A 21,423-nucleotide genomic window follows, 5' to 3' on the forward strand; every position below is an offset into this window, starting at 1 on the left:
GTAGAGTTCTTCCATGGACTCTCCGTAAACTTTCCATTTCCTGTCAAAGAAATCAGTATGTACTTCCATTTAATTCTAAAAGAACCGGTAATTATAAGTTGTAATTGTGTGGTGGCATCTAGGGTGAGCATACAAAATAAAATCATATGCCTTATGGACACTGGTAATTCAATAGTGCCGAACAAGAAAATGAGTAGAAATCTGCGGAATTGATGGCAATATATTCAATGAAATTACAACTCGAATATGAAAAGACATCTGGGCATTTTTGAAGATTGTTCAGTTTATGAAACCGTAACAAGACATATCATGGCAAAATCACAATCAAGAGGTTGCAAAACTTCCTTCAACATTCTCTTTCTAGTTGCAGACAAATATACACTTGAGTGATCATCCAGGAGCAGGGGCACTGCAGCTAGCAACGCCACCCTGCCTGCCAGTTTCAGGAGTTCTTATTTTCTCGAATGATATTCTCCAACTTAAAAAATGCAATACTTGAATGTGAGTATATTGTTCTGAAGCCTTTCAGGTAAAGGTCATGACATACAATCAGTTTACCCTAGTCCTTAAAGATGTTGCTTCACCAAATGACACTTGATTCTGTACATCATTCACTTCGGATTTCGGAACAAATTCGACACTACTAAAGGAAATCACTTCCTCTGCCAAAATTGACAAAACAAAATCTCAAACGTGGTGACAAACAAAACCTAAAGTAGTAGAACTTTGGCCATCACCGTGCGCTGCACGGAGCTGAGTGTGGCAGGCACAATGCACTCCTCTGAGGTGAGCGCGATCGGCACGGTTCGCTCCCCAGAGGATTGATCCTGGAAATGTTTTGACTTGCTCGTTCTTCCATAGAGTTTAGCGACATCATTCCAAATTCCACACACCAAGAACAGTAAATGATCAGCTAAAATGTATTTCTGGTGATCACCATGTCAACAGTGTGCCACAAAATCACGGTGATCTAAAAATTAAAATAAGCATGCCACATATAGCAGAAACGGTTGGAGTTATAGATTCTATACAATCAATCATCATACAAGTGTACTGAATGGTGCAGCTCCTGGTCAACTATCTGAACTTAATCACTAAAGCTGCATAGTCCATTTGGAATGGATCAACATGGGAATTTGAGCATTGTTCAGTGACATATATTGATATAGCAGCACTAATACATAAATATTGATGACGAAAAAACTGAACTGCGGAAACATAATATAGTTTCCCATGTTACAGCTATGTGGGTAACCAAGCACTGCCGGTATATGATCATGATCCAGTATACCACGCTAGTGGAAGCTGAATTGATCTTTCTCAATAGAACTTCTCTTGTGATCATAGCTTCTTCAAATAGAAGAAAAATGGTATAATTACCAGTTTATAGGTCCTGGCTTGAATGTCTTGTTGATGTCTACGGAATTGAAAAGAACCTGCAGCAAAATCCCAGGAAGTTGAAAGGAGGTATAATTTTAGATATGAAAGATTGCATAATGGAACTGGTAACTGAAAGCAGCCTACCTGGAGCTGGTCAGATTTGGCTCATTAGTGTTCGAACTTTTATCCTTTTTTCACGATTGTATTATGCCCCTTGGTTCCTCAATCCACCTTGATAGAATTAATGTCTGATAAACATTATGTACACCATCAGGAAGTTGTAAACCAACTCGAGCTTGTGGGATCAACAAACAATGGCAAAATATATAAAGAATATAACTTGTGTATACCGTGAATGTTGTATGAATTGCTATGGAAGTTATTGTTGTAGAAAAAGGTCTACTGAGACCTGCTGCTATCCACTGATTCTTGGACCCACTAACTCTGTAAGACACAAATCAAGCAAGTGTGTTATATTAGAACAATCACAACTTGTTATATTAGGACAAGCATGTTCAGATGAGTATTAGATTACTACTCTACTGCAACAACACAACCGGCATTGCTGTCGTCATCAGTCAGTCCTGATGCAATCACCTACCACCACCATGTCCAGGATATGATATGAATATGGTTCCTGTTTGGTCGATGATATTATCCTGCTTTAGTGTTGTTCAGAATTCACTACACACCCCTTGCAATCTCTCTCGACCAAGATATTCTAACTAAACCAAAATTCTATCATCACTGAATTTAGTCGAGAGAGAACCATGCCTTTTCTTCCCTGTTGTTATCTTCTGATAGAGACATCAACCCAATGCAATGTTATATGGTGTGAATGAAATAGACACGGTTAGACGTAAGAGGAAGCACATATAATGATGATGCTGATGACATTGCCAAAATCATTTAAGAACTAAAAACTGATGCAGAAACTTGAAACAGAAGATCAAGAAAACAACAACACGCATATATTTTTGTAGTTAGGTGCATAAGGAAATGTTGGTACCTTTATTTCATCATTTGGCCTATGTCTAGAAATACCTTAGTGCAATACTTGAACCATAAGGCAGCCAGTGATCAAGGATGGACATCTCCTTCAAGCGACCTGATGTCGGAAATAAAAAAACGAAGATCCAAGTGTCCTTAAAGAAATGAAATAGACCTTTGTGCAACAAAACTTCAATTCGTACCACTAAGAAGGAGTGAGGATCCTCTGCTCCTGCAAGCATGCCCTCGTGTGCATCGCTTCCTCGACTGAGAACCAATCCTAGCAAGTTGCCTTTTGTAAAAAGATTAACACCGCGACCTTTGAGGCAATGTATTTGCATGATGGCACATAGCAGATCTTATGTAGCATACTCAGTTTGCTAAAAACTTGCCTTAATATTAGATTATCCATTTCAGAATCAAGGCCAGTTTTTCCTAAACATATTGGATCAGATATGTAAACTGTTTAGATTCTCATATACGAAACATGGTAGCCAATCTACTGAGAGAATTTAGTTCAGATCCCCCCCTTTCCCAGCATAATTAGATAAAACAGAGAGAATAAATATATGTTGGATTGGGGACAGAAGATGTGTCAATTGTGTTATAGGTGATTTTATTTGTCATTATGTAGAGCATATTTGGGGTTCTCAACTGAAAATAATAATAGAACTAATGACTGCTCCAGGTTACCAAAGTGCAAAAATAAAGAGAAATAAACACAAAAAGGAAGTAGACAAGTATACTTTCAGAACAGAAAGTGAGTCATGAGCCAATGATCTTAGTGCAGAGTTGCAATTTATTTGCAATGCCGCTGGTCGTGCCATTTCCCTTACCTGCAGCTACAACGAATTTGTAAGACCAGCACAACAGATATCTTCAGAAAAAAAAATCCATTGCGGGTAGAGTGATGATTAGTTGTATTTTGGTGGCTGCAATGTGGGCGTTTCCCTGATTCGGTCGAGAAAGATGAGAAAGGATGAGAAAGGCTTCCTGTGTGTATGTTCTGCAAAATCAACCTCCATGGATGAAACAAATGTAACAAGACTGATGCTCAGGAAAGGATATTACCATGAATTGTGCTATGCAATCATACCGTTCATCGTGAACTCGCAGTGTCGTCGCCGGCTCGCCGCCACTTGCTGGCTCGATCATCTTGTCGAATCATTGGCAGCAAACGCACGACGGAGGACGGACAACTAGTGGAAGCAGCGGCACCAGCGAAGGAGACGGACATGAAGTGGATCCCGGAAGTTGGGCTCCGGCTCAGTGGTCGGGACGGGGCGGTGGCCGCGCGGGGCTCAGGATGGCTTGGCACCGGGCGTGGCGGCGCCGCAGCCCGGTGAAGTGGCGGCCATCGGTGGTGAAGCAGCTATGTTGTGTGGTGGGTGGTTCCGGATTAGTGCTCGGGGCGACGGTCGTGCGGGGCTCGTGCCTCCCCCGCCATCCTCCAGCATCGGCCCTCTTCTCCTCCGAGGTCGGCATCTAGATGACGAGAGGGCGCGGCGTCAGCTGGTCCTCATCGGACGATGCTTCCTGCGCCTCCGCCGCGTCTTCACCGACGGCGCCGACGACGGCGAGTAGGAGCGCCCGTAGAAACAGGGCGGCGCCGCGGGCGGGGTCGTCGGAGGGGAAGGGGGTAGGGGCATGCAAAGTGGGGCGTGCAGAGTGGGTGGTTTCCTTTGGGCAGTGGGGGCGCAGCGGGAGATGTGGGTCGGGACGCACATCGCTAATTGCAATATTGTTTCGTTAGCAGCGTTTCGTTAGTGCGCTTTACGACCATTAGATTACTACAATCAGATGGCTAATATGTCTAGTTGGATCTGCTTTCTCTTCCTTTTTATAGGGGTAGTAAATAATGTACGCTTCGTTCTTTTGCTCAGAAAAAAGCGTACACTTCATTCTTCACTCAAAAAAAAAACAAATGTATGAAAAAAGTTCATCCATTTCCAAAAAAAGTTCATCGGGCTTTTAAAGTTTATAAAATTTGAAAAAAGTTCATTGGTTTCGAAAAAGAGTTCCTTGATTTCCAAAAGAAGTTCATAGATTTGAAAAAGTTCGTTGTTTTTTAAAAAGGTTGATCAAATTTGTAAAAAAGTTCATCGAGTTTGAAAAAAGTTCATAGATATTAAAAAAAGTTTAACAAATTTGAAAAAATCTCATCCAGTTTGATAAAATTTCATCGATTTGAAAAAGGAGTTTATGGAATATGAAAAAAATCTTTTATTTTGAAAAAAGTTCACTGATTTTCAAAAAAGTTCATCGATTTTAAAAAAATTTCATCAAATTTCAAAGAAAGTCCATCGATTTTGAAAAAAGTTCATTGGATTTGTAAAAGGTAAAACATATGAAGAATGGAAAAACTAACAAAAGCTATTCCAGAAAACCAAGTTTTCTGCGAACCGAAACTGTCCCGCGATCGGATAAAACCAGATTGGAAAACCGGGGCTTTCCGCGAGCCTAAAAGAGTAAAATGATACAAAGAGAGAAAGAGGCATAAGAGCTGTGTTATCCTGGTGGTTGGTGAGGTAGTGGTGTGCTGAGTTTGATTCCTGGCGCACGCACAACCTTTTTGCAGCTCGACACAGAAAGAATAATAGACAAATGGGCCGGCCCAGCACCGAAGGGGAGGTGTGCGCCGCTTTGCACTATACGCTGTAAGTGACGCTGAGGGCGCCATATAGGAAATGCCCGGTTAGGAGCTCCCCTGGTTGTGGGCCTTCAACGGCCCTGCCAAGGACATGGCATTGGCTGCTAGCGGCAGCCCGAACAACGCAAAATTATGTGGTGGTAGCATGATGGTTGCCAGCGCTACTCCGGACAACAACATAGAATTATGCGACGGTGGTTGGTGATGGCCTTGTGCTCGACTGATAAACCACACTAGGCGGAGGCGCGGCTGCGTTCGGTGCGCGCCATCGAGCATTCGGCATTGGGCGCAAGTATTAGGCTTTGTACAATGCATGATACTTAAGGGAGGTGTTAGTTCCTTGTCGGCATCTGTTCACGCTTTCAGCTTTTCACCGTGTTACGCTCGTGGGTGCTGCTGCTCTGTCATCAGCCTAGTCAGCGCCTTTGGCGCCGGATAGGGAAAGCGTCTTGGCCGGCCCAACAAAAGTCTACTGCAGTTACTCGCCTCACTGTGCTCATGAGGATCGCTATTTTCTTTTTCCCGTTTGCTAAGTGACATGGCCACCGGTTTTATGTAGTTTATTTTGAAAATTTGTGCACTCAAAATATAAAAGTCATGGATTCGAAAAATCCGTGTAATTTTGAGACCAGTTTGTAATTTTCTAAAGTTCACGAATTTGAAAAAAGTTCATGAAAATGAAAACAGTTTGCAGATTTGGAAAAAGGGTCACAAATATGAAAAAACTTTGAGATTGAAAAAAAGTTCCAGAACTCAAGTAAGGTCTGCGGGTTTAAAATTCTCTTGAATTAAAAAGCAGTTCACGGGTTTCGTGGATTCGAAAAAAGTTCATGGATTTCTAAAGATTTATGAATCTGAAAAAAGTTTGTCGATTTAAAAAATGTTCACGGGATTACAAAAAATCATGAATGTGAAAATAGGACGTTGGTTCCACGGCTTCAAAAAATTCATGAATTCATTTTTTTCCGGATATCAGAAAAAGGTCAATTGAGAGAATTCATTTTTTTTACCATTTGCAGTAAGTTATTAAATTTGGGAAAAGTTCTGAATTCGAAAAAAACGTAATAAAAATTGGATAAAAGGAAAAAGAAAAATAGTAAATGAAAGTGGGTTGTTTCTTCTGTTTTCATTCGTTCGTTTGGGTTGACCATTTCTTCGTTCCGTCGTTCAGGATAGTCTTTTGTTTCCCTAAAAAAATGATTTCTCTCATTGACAGCTATTCAGAAATAAATTTCGCAAAGTTTAAAATAGTTCATGAATTTGAAAAAAGACACAAATTAAAAAGCCTGTGGATTTGAGAACAAATCATGAAATTGAAAATATTCGCGGATTTGAAAAACATGCACTGATTTGAAAAAAGATCATCAAATTTGAAAATAGTGCACAATTTGAAAAAAATTCATCAATTCTGAAAAAGGTTCATTAAACTTGAAAAAAGTTCATTGAATTTTAAAAAGTTTATCAGAATTGAAAAAAAAGTTCAAGAAATTTGTAAAAATTCATCAAAATTTTTAAAAAATGCATCAAAATCTAAAAACAGTTCACAATTTGAAAAAAAAAATCACCGAATTTGAAAAAGTTTGTGTAGTTTTTTTATAGGAAAGAAAGAAAGGAACAAAGATGACAGAAAAGAAAACCGGAAAAGACAGAAAAAACCAAAAAAATCGGTTCAGAAAAATTCCACAACAAAAAAAACGGCTGAGAAAGTATAAAAGAAAGAAAGAAAAGGTATTATCACAACATGTGGTTTGTCTAGTTGGTTAGTGTGAGTTCCCGTTAAGGTGGAGGTGATGAGTTTGAATCATTCTCATGAATGTGGCTCTGGCATTCTGAATCATTCTGCACGGCGATTGATTTGAGTGAGCAGGCACTTCTGAATCATTCTCATGAATGTGGCTCTGGCATTTTTAAGACCGAATGGCATGGTGACATAGCGAAAGCACCCGAATGGGGTGAAGAAGCCTGTTTTTATTTCATCAGGACCATACAATCGGATCTGATGATACCCGGAATATGCATCTAGAAAAGACAAGCGCTCACACCCCGCAGTCGAGTCAACAATCTGATCGATGCGGGGGAGAGGGAAGTGATCTTTCGGGCAGGCCCGATTGATATGCTTGAAATCAATGCACATACGAAGTGAATCGTCCTTCTTAGGGACCATGACTACATTGGCAAGCCACTCGGAGTGGTACATCTCTCGGATGAACTCTGCTGCTAGCAGCCGAGCCACTTCTTCGCCAATCGCTTTCCTCTTCTGCACGGCGGACCGCCAAAGGTGCTCTTTGACAGGTTTTGCCTTGGGGTCGACACGCAAACGGTGCTCAGCCAGTCCTCTGGGTACACCCAGCATGTCAGAGGGTTTCCCTGCAAAGATGTCCCAGTTCTCATGGAGGAACTAGATGAGCGCTTCTTCCTATTTGCTGTTGAGTGTCGTTGATATATGAGTCGGCGCGGCATTGGGATCGGTCGGGTGAATATGAATCGGCTTCGTTTAACCAAACGACTGAAATGCAGAATCTTTGGCAGGCTTCTTGGCTCGGAGCAAATCACTCGGATCTGCATTCTTCTGATACTCTTGAAGTTCAATAGCTGCCATCTGCGCATCGGCAATTTTGGAACCTTTCTGGAAGCATTCCTCCGCCTTCTGCCGATTGCCAGTAACTGTGATCACACCCTTGGGGCCAGGCATCTTCAACTTGAGGTACACGTAACATGGTCGAGCCATGAAACGTGCGTATGCATGCCTCCCCAGAATGGCATTATAAGCACTCTGGAAATCCACGACTTCAAATGTCAACTTTTCCTTACGGTAATGCTTGGAATCACCGAAAACCACGTCGAGAGCGATCTGGCCGAGTGATTCGGCTTTCTTTCCGAGGATAACACCATGGAAGCTCATATTGCTCTCGCTAAGTTTGGACATCGGAATGCCCATCCCCTTCAAGGTCTCAGCATAAAGGATATTCAGGCCGCTACCACCGTCCATCAGCACTTTAGTCAGTCGAGTGCCTCTGACCACTGGATCGACCGCCAGTGCTTGCCTCTCGGGGGTGGCTACACGAGCAGGATGGTCCGATTGGTCGAATGTGATGGCTGTCTGAGACCATTTCAGGTACGTGGTCGTTGTCGCCGGAGCAACCATATTCACTTCTCTGTTGATAACCTTCAACCGACTCTTGCTCTCAACATCAGCAAAAATCATGAGAGTGGAATTGACTTTGGGATAACCATCGTCTTCCTCTTCATCCTCATCTTTGTCCGACTCTTTCTCCTTCTCATTGGACTATTTCTCTCGGAACTGCTGGATCAGGAGTCGACATTGTCGAGTGGTATGCTTTGGGTAAATCAGGTTACCTTCTTCATCTTTCTTCGTGCGGATGTGACATGGCGAATCCAACACATCATTTCCTGCTTGATCCTTTACCTTCTTAGGGGGCCAGGGCCCCTTAGGTTTTCCCTTAAACTTTCCTTGAGCCACTGCTGCAATCTCATCGGGTGCCACTGGCCAGGGCCTTACGCTTCTGTTTCCGACTGGAGTTACCTCCACCGGCCTCTTGGCCGACTGGTTTACTCTTCCCACTACGGAGTCGATCCTCTTCTTCTCCGTTAGCGTACCAAGTGGCTATCTCCATCATCCGAGTCAGAGTCATATCCCCAGTCCGACCGAATTTCAGGACCAACTCTCTGTATTTGACGCCTTCCTTGAAAGCGCACACTGCTTGATGCTCTGATACGTTTTCAACGGTGTGATGCAAAGTGGTCCATCTCTGAATGAATTCCCTCAAAGTCTCATTCGGCTTCTGCACACAATGTTGCAACTCAGGCAATCCTGCTGGTCGCTTGCACGTGCCCTCAAAAGTTCTTATGAACACTCGAGCCAGCTCCTCCCAACTGTGTATACTGTCTGGAGTCAACTGAGTCAACCACGCTCGAGCCGACCCTTCCAACATAAGAGGGAGATGCTTCATCACTATCTCATCGTTTCCGCCTCCAATCTGCACAGCCACTCGGTAATCCTCAAGCCAGGTTTCAGGCTTGGATTCTCCAGTGAACTTACTGACTCCGGTTGCCAACCTGAAGTTGGGAGGAATCACTGCTGCCCTGATGGCTCTGCTGAAACACTCTGGACCTGAAACATGCAATCTGCTGCCACTCGGATGATCTCTGCCAGGGTCTTCTCTATGTGCTCTGTTCCGATCGACCAGGCCTTGAACGAGAATGGATCTCGCATCGAAGCCTGGCTCCCTTGGGTCAACCGGTGCTTTGCGCTCGTCACTGTGATGGCGTCTGTCATTGTTCTGCCGAGGCACATATGACGCACTCCTCGGAGGAGGCGTAGGCACTCGACGACGATTGTCGCGGTCGAGCTGACGATCATACTGTCCACGGCCTTCACGCCGCAGGGGCGATCTTAGGCTCTGGGCCGACTGAACTGTATCCGCTACTACGGATCTACTGTGAATCCTATTCCGCGACTAAGACACTGCAGTGTTCTACTCTCCTGCTGCCCGGAGCCAGGCCTGGATCTGCATCAACCCTCTGCCAGCCTCCGACTGGGAAGGTTGGATCTACTCTGCAATTCGGGCCGCAGCTGTGAGGTTTTGAATCGGAGTACGGTATACCTTAGGCGGAGGCGGGAAAAGCTGCCGCCGACTGGACTCAAGAACCCGCTCCCGAGCCCGCTCGTCGAGATCGTGCTGCAGGTTCTCCAGTCGAGTGCGCTCAGCCAAATTAGCCAAGCGCGCCTCCTCCAAGGCCCGAGCCTCGGGGGTTTCTCCAACGATGGGCGTGTGGAGTGCATCCATGTTGCGGCGACGAAGTTCTTCCCTCTGCTGCGAAGAAAGAGGTTCGGGATGATATTCCTCATGGACGCGCGACGGATCGCCGCCACCATCTTCGCCGTCTTCGCGACGAAAGCCAGGTGGGTCACACGGACCATCGACCATCAGGACTTCAACCGCAGGGTCGCTGCTATCACACTCGGATGCAGTCTCGCGGAGCCAGTCGACAGATCGAACAGGCCGTGGAGAGTTTCGTCAGGCTCGATTACCACGACTTCATGGGTGGCCGAACGCCGAGCCACCACGTGTTTCACCCATCGCTGAAGCCGCGATCGACCGCATCGCTTGCAGCGGCGAACAGCGGGGAGGGAAGGCACCATCGGAGCCGACTGATACTGGGTCGATGGCTGCCGAAGAAGGACGCCACGAACGCACGCGCGAAAGTGCGTCGCCCCTCGGACGGGGAGCGCCTCAACATAAAGCGGAGCTTCCTGAAGCCACGCTGAGTCATCGGCGACAAAATCGAGCGCGCCGAGACGGATCTCGCGGCCCTTAGCCAATCCGCCGCCGGAAACCATGATGATGATCGAAAAAACTTTCAACTTCACCAATAAGTCGCTAAGACACCAGCCCCACGGTGGGCGCCAACTGTCGTGGTTCTGAGGCTGACAGTAGAAAAGGGAGTAGGTATGGAGAGGCAAGATCTCATCTATGGTGAAGGTGTACACACGGGGTTTACGAGTTCAGGCCCTTCTCGGAGGAAGTAACAACCCTACGTCTCGGTGGTCGATTGGATTATATGTGTGATGTTACAGGGGGTGCCAACCCTTGTGCCAGAGGAGGGGGTGGCTTATATAGAGTTCGCCAGGACCCTTTCCGCCCTCCATTACAAGGGACTTAATGTACATAAAGTGGTTGCGTTACTGATAACGCCAGCCTTAAGTGCTGTTAATGACCTTAAAGACTACAGAGTGAATGCCTGCCCTTGCACGCTGAGTGACTCCTGGTCTTCGAAAGGTCGAGTGATTCTCTGGATGGTCGAGTGACAGTAGGTAGGAAGACTCCCGAGTGACATGATGTCGAGTGGATTGCACTCAACATCTTTGACCGGGGGTCTCATGTTGCCTCTTGAACTTCTTGTCTTCTTGGGTAGTGACCTTGGGTAGGACGTATAGGTCAGGCCTATGACCCTACCCCAGGTCTGTATCCTCATCAGTTAGTGCAAGTTACAGTTAAGGTGGAGGTGACGAGTTTGAATCACTCCCACGCACCATTTAAACCAGAAAAGAAAGGGGAATGGGCTGACCGAGCGCCGGGGGAGGGGTGTGCGCTGGTTTGCTAAATGGCCTATAACCGGCGCCTGAAGCGCTAAATAGGAATACATGTAACCGGTGCTTAAGGCGCCGAATAGGAGTTGGCACTGGAGCCGGTGGTAGCTTTGCCTGGTCGCACATTCCTGTGATTAGAGCATCTCCAACAGCCGTGCAAAGCGCGGCGCGCAAAAAACCTGTTTGCCGCGCGTGCTTCGGCATATTTAGCGCGGCCGCCAGCACTGGCTCCAGCAGCCGCGCTATAATTCAGCGCGCGCGCCACTCCAGCAGCGCGCGCGACTCGCCGGGCATTTGCATATATGATATTTTGGTCACAAAATGAGTTTGAAACATTCATCAAAATGCAATAAACATGTGAAATTTGACACAAACAAGTTGATGAATAAAAGTTCATGCCCACAAGTTCAAAATCATGTCCACAAGTTCATCCAACCAAGTTCAAATGCAAACTAAAGTTCAAGACATGAGAAGACACATCAATCTTCATCTTCCTCGTCTTCGTCCTCATCTTCCGAAGACGACTCTTCCGCCTTCGAAGATGAATCTTCCTCCCTCTCCTCATCACGCACCGCATCACGTGAAGCTCCGACGGTGTTGGCAAGATTTTCAACGGCATCTTCATGGGAATGTGTGTGAGAAGGCACATCGAAAGACATTCCACCCATGGCGGCCGGAGGTGCACCCATGCCTCCCATGAGAGAAGCAAAACTCATGCCTCCCATGGCGGCCATAGCGTCGGAGGGTGCTCCAAAGCCACCCATGCCTCCCATGGCGGCCGGAGGTGCACTCATGCCTCCCATGGCGGCCGGATGTGCACCCATGCCTCCCATGGCTCCGAAGCCACCCATGCCTCCCATGGCGCCGAGTCCACCGCCACCCATGGCGCCATGGCCACCGCCACCCATGGCGCCGAGGCCACCGCCACCCATTGCACGAACTATGGCTCTTTTTTGGATCAAGACTTCTTGTTGGGCAAGATTGACATACTCCTTTTGCGCCGCATTGAGGTTAGATGTGTCCAAGAAGAACAAGTGCTTCTCCCATTCCAACAACTTAGCTCGCTCCTCATTGCTCACTTTCCTCTCCTCCAAAGCCACCTTTCTCTCCTCGGCCGCCACCCTTCTCTCCTCGGCCACCAACCTCCTCTCCTCGGCCACGGCATCTTGGTTCCTTGCCATTTTCCTCACCCCATTGGCTTCAACCCTTGCCTTCACAATAGCTTCCATAGCATTTTTGAGCTCATCATCTCCTTTCCTCTTCTTTTTTTGGTTTTGTCTTTCTTGCACCCATCCGGTCGTCTTGGCTTCGAGTATGAAACCGAGTTGGGTGTGGGGCTTCTCTTGCCGTCATCACTTGATGCATCATCATCCTCCTCCTCCTCATCATTCATCTCAATTGCTCGCTTCCGTTTGTTTCTCAAATGCAAATCCTCCAAACCATCACGCTTCTTCCATTTCTCATCATCCTTTAACACTTCATAGCAATGAGGCAAGGTAAAGATCCTTCCTTTCTTGATCTTCCCCTTCTTGGTTGTCCTTGTCTCTTCTTTGAACAAGTTTTGTGCAATGTTGTACTACAAGAAAAACAAAAGAAGTTAGCACTTCGGTCACCAAAAACAAGTATGATGAACATATATGAGATGCCACTTACTTGATCATCCTCATTTGTGCCACTTGGGTTAATCTTGTCAACTGCCTTTTGTACGGCCGCCCACTTTTGACAATCCGAGTTGATTGTCGACCATCGGGGCCGAAGTGATCTCTCGGAGCGGTCAATTCCACTCACGCTGTGAGCATCAAAGTGTTCTTTCATTCGCCTCCAATACGCGTCTCTACTTTGATCACCTCCAATGGATGGATCCCTCGACACTTACAGATAAGTATAGCATAGTAACTTGTCATCGTTGGTGGAGTAATTGCCCGCTCTTCCTTTCGGTGCCTCGACAATTCCCCCACCCTCCTCGTCCACCTCAAACTCATGGTCTTCGAAATGGATGTCATTGGTTTGAGACCAATGCGAATTGTTGGACCCAACACCCATAGTGGACATGTATGCATCATCATTGAGACTACAAAGTTTTTTGAACAATGCAAATAAGCTATCTATATGTGATGATGCATTGAAAAAATAAGAAGAAAAGAAAAGTTGGAAATTTTTTCACCTTGGGGGCATTTCGTCGAACACGTGGTGCGCGTCGGCGGCCGGCTCAACGAGTGAGCTCGCCGGCGCTTCGGTAGCCGCCGCGGCCGTCGAACGCCCTGCAAGCTTCTTTCCCCTCGCCTTCGTGCTACCGGAGCCGTCCGCCGCCTTGTTTTTCTTCGCGGATGTTTTGCCCTTCTTCGTCCGCGCCGCATTGGGGACCTTCTTCGACGGTGCGGCGGCGGCACGGGACGGCGCTGGCGCGACACCACCCGGCATCGATGTCATCCGCGGCGGCAAGAAGAGGCCGCGCGCGAGGCCGACGCTCGGCGAAGCTCCGGCGGTGGCGACGCCAGCGCTTCCCACGCTAGGGTTTCCGGCGGCGGCGGCGGCTGCGGCGGCGACGGCGGCGGTGGGGGGGTCGCGGCTGTACAGCGGGGTGAGCGGGGTGCCGGTGTGCGCGTCCATGGGTGGGTGGCAGGGCGCCGGCGCCGGCGCGCGCGGGGCGTAGGACGAGGAGAGGAGAGGAGAGAGTGCGGCGCGCTGTAGCGGGCGCCCGAAATACACCGCGCGGGTAAGTGTTTTCAACCGCGCGCCCAACCCGTTATAGCGCGCGCGCCATTTTTGCGCGCCCGCTAGAGCGACCCGCCGCGTTGCGCGCGCGCTAAACCGGCCTAATTTGCGCCGTGGCGCTAGTTTAGCGCGGCTGTTGGAGATGCTCTTAGGACCCAGGATCAACCATGTTCTGGAGCCCACAGTCAGCAGAGATGGTTAGGTTCATGGTGCATATACGAGCGTGACGAGCACGGTTCAGTTGATTTCTTTTGGTGCGTAGCAGCACAGGGTTGATGGGTAAATTGCTTAAGGTGCGTGTTGCATGGCAGCACACCTTTTCCTTTTTCAAAGCATACTCCTCAGATCACCGACAGAGCATCCTCTACTCTCTATCCTTTCAGTTCCTACAAGAAAGGAATCCTTTTGCCTACTCTTGCTCTTCTTCCAAGCAATGTATAAAATCGACGGCATCTCTAAATACAGAGTTGATCAAGTCCTTCAGCTAGCTCCTACAAACAAGGGGTGTATGCCCTTGCTCTTATTGTAAGGAACGTCCAAACAGAAGTACAATACATCGAGGTCATCTTCTTCTGTCAGCTCCAACAAGAAGATATGATAGAGACATAAGGCTGGAAGCAATCGGAGAAGACAACTATTCCTTTCGAATTAAGGTATGCTTCAATGTTATATATTTATTTATCTCAGTTTTTTTTATTATGAGCAAAAGAGAGCCCTCTCCCCTCTCTGATTTCCATTTTAAAAATCGCACGGTTCTATAATTGGACTCTTTCCTCTTTGAAAAAATTAATTGGAGTCCTAGCCCTCGTGCGCCTCTCTGCTAGGTAGATAAGTTAATCATGTGTGCCATTTCTTTTAGTAATGCTTCCAAGGACAAGATGTACTAGGCTCTATCAGACATAGCATATGTCCTTTTCGAAGCACACATCTGTTACTATTGCTACTTATGGAAAAGGAAAACTAATATTTTGGAGAAAAATAAAATATTCCACACGTAGCTAAAACATAAAGAGCGTACTTCGTCTTTTGAAAATTAGCCCAAGGATAGGATAGTCTTGGAAACTCCTCTCAAAACCTGAATCGGATGAGAGCTGATTGGACCTAAGTGTTAGACCCTTCCATCGATCTTATACGTGTATAAGCTGGTTTGATTTGTAAGTTAGTTTTTCATCTCTTCTTTGTGAACAATGATGGACCGCAGTACCGCACTACATAGGACCAACGCATGCATTAGAACAACATCCGGTGGAGCGGCGAACCTCCAATCTTTCTCATGCATGCAAAGTATGACATCATCAGATTCTCCCAAAATGCTTAAAACTAAAGAAGTTTTCTCTCTCAAACTATTTATCCTGTTGACCATTCGTTTACAACATAGGTTTTATCACAGTGAGATCTTCAAAATAAGATCTCATGTTGGTATGTTCCTCTAAGTTTTGTTTTGTTAGTACCTTCTCTTTGTGGGAAAACTTTCCATCTATTCATCTTTAATTATCGTAGTACAACAAACACTAGAAACAATAAAAATCATATACAGATCCGTAAACCACCTAGCAACGACTACGTGCAAGCACTGAAGCGAGCCGAAGGCACGTCGCTGTCATCGCCCCTACCTCGCCGGAGCCGGGTAAAACTTATTGTCGTAGACAGTCGGGATGTGTCGTCGTGCTAAGGCCCCATAGGACCAATGCACCAGAATAGCAACCACTACCGATGAAGAGTAGTGTAGATCAGAAGGATCCAACCTGAAGACACATGAACATACACGAACGGTGGCCAGGTCAGAGCAAATCCACTGAAGACATATAGGCCGGAGATAAACCTCCACACGCCGACCGATGATGCTAAACGCACCATCGGAATGGGGACTAGCCAGAGAGACCTGGATTTCATCTTCAGGGAGCCATCGCCGTCTCTGCCTCGCCTTCCTGAACAGGACACAAACACTAACAAAACTCGAAGAGAGATCTAAAAACAGAGCCCTCTCACTGCCAAGGACCGGGATCCACTCCGCCCCCATGGCTCTAAGGCCACCGAAGACGAGGTGGACCGCCAATGACGTCAGCGGGAGGCGGAGGAACCATAGATTTTTTTATGGGAGGCGGCGGCTATGGTATTTTTAACTTTTTCGTTGTGTTAGTACTTGCCAGATTATTACCACTTACCTGCCAGGTTATTAGTCACTTAGTAGCAACATAAATTAAATTGGTTGTGGGGTATTGGACATCAATATACATTAGTGTAAACTTGCTTCATGATACTTGTATGAGTTGATGCGGAAATTCAGTTTGTAGTCACAAAATTGAAAAAAAACTAGATGTGTTCATAGTCACATGCTAATGCTACCTGCAAATTTTGAGGTGAAAAGCTTAAGCATTTTGGTGTGCGTAAAAAAAGGTTGAACGGCAAATGTTCCCTCGAAATTTACACCCAATTTTGTTTTTTCACCGACAAAACACCGCTACTCCATTTAGCATGAATTTTTTTAAGCATGCATGCGACACTAACATGAACATCTACAAAAAGAATCAATTTTTTTGTATTATTTGTTTTGAATTTACTGTTCACTTAGGAGCAAATGCACTCGGGAACCAAAACGGCCCTCCTGAGTTGACGCCAATTTTTTAGTTGTTGCTAACATTTGAATACTTGCTCACTAAATTCACATCATATTGCAGTGTCAAACATACAAAAGAATTGCCTGATAACTATGCACAACCTTTCGTGGTAAATGTTCACTGTTAAGATGCCAACCTCTGTGACATAATGTGGCAACTAGAGGCGACAAAAAATATCATTGAAACATGGCAACATGAGATCTTGTTTAAAGCCGTCATCGACAAGGACTCACGGGTGAAGACAGATCACAAATCGGATAAACGGTATGTTAGATAAATTATTTTAATTTTTTCACATTAGCAAATTAATGCAATAACATCACATGATGTGGGAGATTCCTACATGCATGCGCGTGATCTCTCTATTAGAGGGAAATATCACTAAGAAGCCTCTACATAGGAGTGTATGCATGCACCCGTGTGTAAAATAGAATTTTACAACAATAATTGTTTGTGAACCACCACCATCATCTCCAAGAAATTCTTCATCACGGGTGCCAAACATCCTGTCATCACTTTCTCGCAACACCATTACTTGGGGGTAAACTTAGTGTAGAGGAACGAACTTCGCAACAAAATAAATACAGTATGAATAGATCCAATGTCGCACCCAGGATCACTATGCCTTGAATATCAGCAATGGCAAACTGGAGTGTGCTTTGTCTGTTCTAGGAAGTTGTTGGCCACCAAACGACAGAGGTTTGTAGGCAAGCATCAATTTCTCTCCAGTGAATGACCTTAAGGTTTATCGAACCAGTAGGAGCTTGAGCATCAACCAGTCATCAGTACCCACACAAATTACATTACTTGTCTTGGCCCCCAACAAAACGAGTGAGATTGTCAGTCTCACTAGCCTTGCTAGTTACAAGCAATAAGGCAACTTGTGATTTGAAGTGATTATTGTATCAAAAGAAATGAAAGTTCAGATTTATAGCAAGAATTAAAGTGTGTTGATCCAGGTTGAAAGCAATAGGTATGAATGGGCCGGGATCTGTAATTTCACTAATGGAATCTCTCCATAAAAGATAACCTCGCATGATGAAGAAATTACAATTGCGTATCAATTAGATTGCATCTTTTTATGATTATGATTTTAGATGGCATAATTGCATATAGGCACCACACATGTATCATCTATAGACCATTAATCCAACTACAACTATAGGTAATACTCCACCCTAAGACTACTATCAAGTATGCATCTCATAGTATTGAGTAAAACAGACTATTTCATTAAGTATGATGACATGATTTTCATAATATATTCTCTTAACCCTAAATTCATCACCTGAACAATTATGCAACTATCTTTTTATCCTTGACAACAACACAATACAAGCGTTTTCCACCTCTGTCACCGAGGTAGCTTACTTTCAAGATCGAACCCAACAAACATACACAACTCCATCTTAAAGATTGTTTGTCTAAACATGGCCAGTGCTAGATTAATAAATCAGAGCGCATCTATGTGTATAATTATGAAGAAAATAACTCATATGAATCCATGAATTATATATACTAGATGAAACCCCGCGCGTTGCTGCGGGAATTGATTGAATATATGTTGATGATATTTAGCTGTCCTGATCATTAGAACTTCATATATGAATAACCATCACCACTAATGTCCAGTTAGAAACTTGTAACAGACACAAATAACCACACGATAATTTTGAAATACGTCAATCACAAAATAGCCACCTTTAAGTTGCAACTGCATTTGACAGAAAATGTGGAATGTACTTAATAAGAACAATCATATATCTTATGGAGATAGTATAATATAACAAAACCAAGTGAAACAATTTTTTATAGTAAAACTAACTAAAACTTGTTTCGGCTATGAAGCAGGACACATCCTAAAGAATCAAAATAGGCATAACACTAAATTTGCAAAAAGCATGTCCAACAAATCAGTGGAAAAAGTCCTCACCTTAGTCACGGGGTATCAAGGACAAATAATGGATGGTTTCCCTTTATCACATTTCACGTGATCACTACCCATGGTAATCAATGTTAATAGTGTTAATTGCATCTGAAGTGCTTGCGAAGTATTCCCTCTGCATGGATACAAATTAACTAATATTGAATTTATTTGCGAAACCAATAGAAGTTAAAGAAATTATAAGACGTGAACATTAAACCATAGCACTGATAGGGAACAAATCCTTATAATCCAACTCTGACCTCAGCTTTTTCAACCAAGGTCTTGGATAAGCAAGAGCCCAACATATATACTTATGTTTGTTCCCAACATGGTGCATTTGGCCAATGCATGAAGCAAACAAAGAAGACAAAATCTCTATATGAAAGGTCACAAAATAGATGAGTGCTACAATAATTTTGTATACCTTCTCCAGATGGTCAGATCCAACAGATAAGAAAAAATGTATAGAAATGCAAAATCAAGATCTGTTACGGCAATTAATTAACAATGATATTAACATAAAAAAGGAAGCAACAATATCGAAAAGTGCTTGCAGCTACCAAGCTCCACTGCTCTTGGTATTTGAAATTTTTGAAAAACACACTTTTGGTACTCAACAAAATCTTTTAAAAAATACGTGGATACATACAAATATTCCTAAGGCCTGGTAAAAATCTGGAAAAGAAATATTTTGTATTTTGGGAAATACAAAAAAAGGGAAATTTCTGACAAAAATGGCGTCCTTTTTATCCTATATACTGTCAAAAAATTATTTATTTTCCTATAGCCCAAAACAAAATGAGATTTCTGCTGAAACTTGACACGTGTAATCGGAATTTGTATATGTATCCCCGGAAAAAAATTCACATTTTTCTATAACTTCAAAAACCTGAATTTCAAAATGTTCAAATATAGAGAACAGTGGAGCTCGGTTGTTGCAACGCCTCTCCCGCAACAATATGTACTTCATGGAAAAAATTACTTAGCCACATTGGCAAATCATTTGATGAATCATTTAATAGGCCTCGAGTGTCTCAAAGAAAAAAAGTAGGTAAAGTCTTTAAAATGTGCATATACTTAGATCTGATGCTTCTGTAACTATCAGAAACAAGTTAGACATCCTCTACTTTGTTGTTGCAAGTTTTAAGTGGCTGCTACGGGTTTATGGAAAGAACCGTTCTTACCTACGCATAAAACCACAACGGTGATTCATCAAGTTTGCTGTTTTAACCTTTTTCAAGGACCGGCCGCAGTCAAATTCGATTCAACTAAAATAGGAGAAACAGACACCCGCCAGCCACCTTTATGCAAAACTAGTTGCATGTCAGTCGGTGGAATGGGTCCCATGTGCGTGGACATGTAAGGTTGGTCCGGGCCGCTTCATCCCACAATATCGCCGAATCAAAATAATACGTTGGTGGTAAGCAGTATGACTATCACCGCCCACAACTCTTTGTGTTCTACTCATGCATATCATCTACGCATAGACCTGGCTCATGATGCCACTGTTGGGAATCGTTGCATGAAGAACAACAAAATTTCTACGCACACGCAATGATCTATCCATGGAGATGCATAGCAACGAGGGGAAGAGTGTGTCTACGTACCTTCATAAATCATAAGCAGAAGCGATTCACAACGCTGTTGATGTAGTCAAACTTCTTCATGCTTACACCGATCAAGTACCGAACGCACGACACCTCCGCGTTCTGCACGTGTTCAACTTGGTGACGTTCCTCACCTTCTTGATCCAGCAAGACACCGAGGTAGTAGATGAGTTCTGTCAGCACGACGGTATGGTGACGATGATGGTGAAGTGATATCCACAGGGCTTCCCCTAAGCACTACGAAAATGGGACCCGGGGTGTAAACGGTGGAGGGGGCGCCGCACACGGCTAAGAAATTGTCTGTTGTGTTCTAGGCGGCCCCCTCCCCCCCCCACATATATATAGGTGGAAGGGAGGAAGGAGCAGCCGAATGAGGTGCCCAAGTAGGAGGAATCCTACTTGGGGTCCCTCCCAAGCCGCCCCCCTTTCCTTTCTCCCATCTGAGGGAAAGGTAGAAGGGGCTAGCCCTCCCCCTTTTCCTTCCCTAGGGCTGGCCAAACAAGGGAGGGGGCACACCAGGGCTGGTCTGTACCCTCCTTTGGCCCATAAGGCCCATAACTTGACGGGGGTGCCCGGAACGCCTTCTGGTGATCCGATTCCTTCCCGGTACGTCCCGAAACACTTCCGATGTCCAAATGCCAACGTCCTCTATACCAATATTTACCTCTCAACCATTTTGAGACTCCTCGTCATGTCTGTGATCTCATCCGGGACTCCGAACAAAATTCCTTCACCAAATGACATAACTCATATAATAATATATCGTCATCGAACGTTAAGCGTGCGGACCCAATGGGTTCGAGAACTATGTAGACATGACCGATACACCTTTCTGGTCAATAACCAATATCGGAACCTGGATGCCCATATTGGCTCCTACATATTCTACGAGGATCTCTATCGGTCGAACCGTTATAACAACATACGTAATTCCCTTTGTCCATCGATATGTTACTTGCCCGAGATTCGGTCGTCGGTATCTTCATACCTAGTTCAATCTCGTTACCGGCAAGTCCTTTTACTCATTCCGTAATACATAACCTCGTGACTAACTCCTTAGTCGTTTGCTTGCAAGCTTATGATGTGTATTACCGAGAGGGCCCAGAGATACCTATCCGATACTCGGAGTGACAAATCCTAATCTCAATCTATGCCCACTCAACAAACACCTTCGGAGATACCTGTAGATCATATTTATAATCATCCAGTTATGTTGTGACGTTTGATAGCACACAAGACATTCCTCCGGTATCCGGGAATTGCATAGTCTCATAGTCGAAGGAATATGTATTTGACATGAAGAAAGCAATAGCAATAAAACTGAACGATCATTATGCTAAGCTAACGTATGGGTCTTGTCCATCACATCATTCTCCTAATGATGTGATACCATTATCAAATGACAACTCATGTCCATGGTTAGG

The 21,423-nt window shown here is 44.8% G+C and overlaps 1 long non-coding RNA gene across 1 annotated transcript; it reads right to left on the reverse strand.

Annotated features, from left to right (window-relative positions):
* Positions 1-1,073: 1,073 nt before the first annotated feature.
* On the reverse strand, positions 1,074-1,875 carry LOC119306848. Its single transcript, XR_005149057.1, has 3 exons — positions 1,731-1,875; positions 1,525-1,628; positions 1,074-1,436 (listed from the first exon to the last, which is right to left on the reverse strand). It is a non-coding gene; the product is annotated as an uncharacterized LOC119306848 (long non-coding RNA).
* Between the last annotated feature and the right edge of the window lie 19,548 nt (positions 1,876-21,423).

Source organism: Triticum dicoccoides, chromosome 5B (assembly GCF_002162155.2).
Source record: "Triticum dicoccoides isolate Atlit2015 ecotype Zavitan chromosome 5B, WEW_v2.0, whole genome shotgun sequence".
NCBI classification, from domain to species: Eukaryota; Viridiplantae; Streptophyta; class Magnoliopsida; order Poales; family Poaceae; genus Triticum; species Triticum dicoccoides.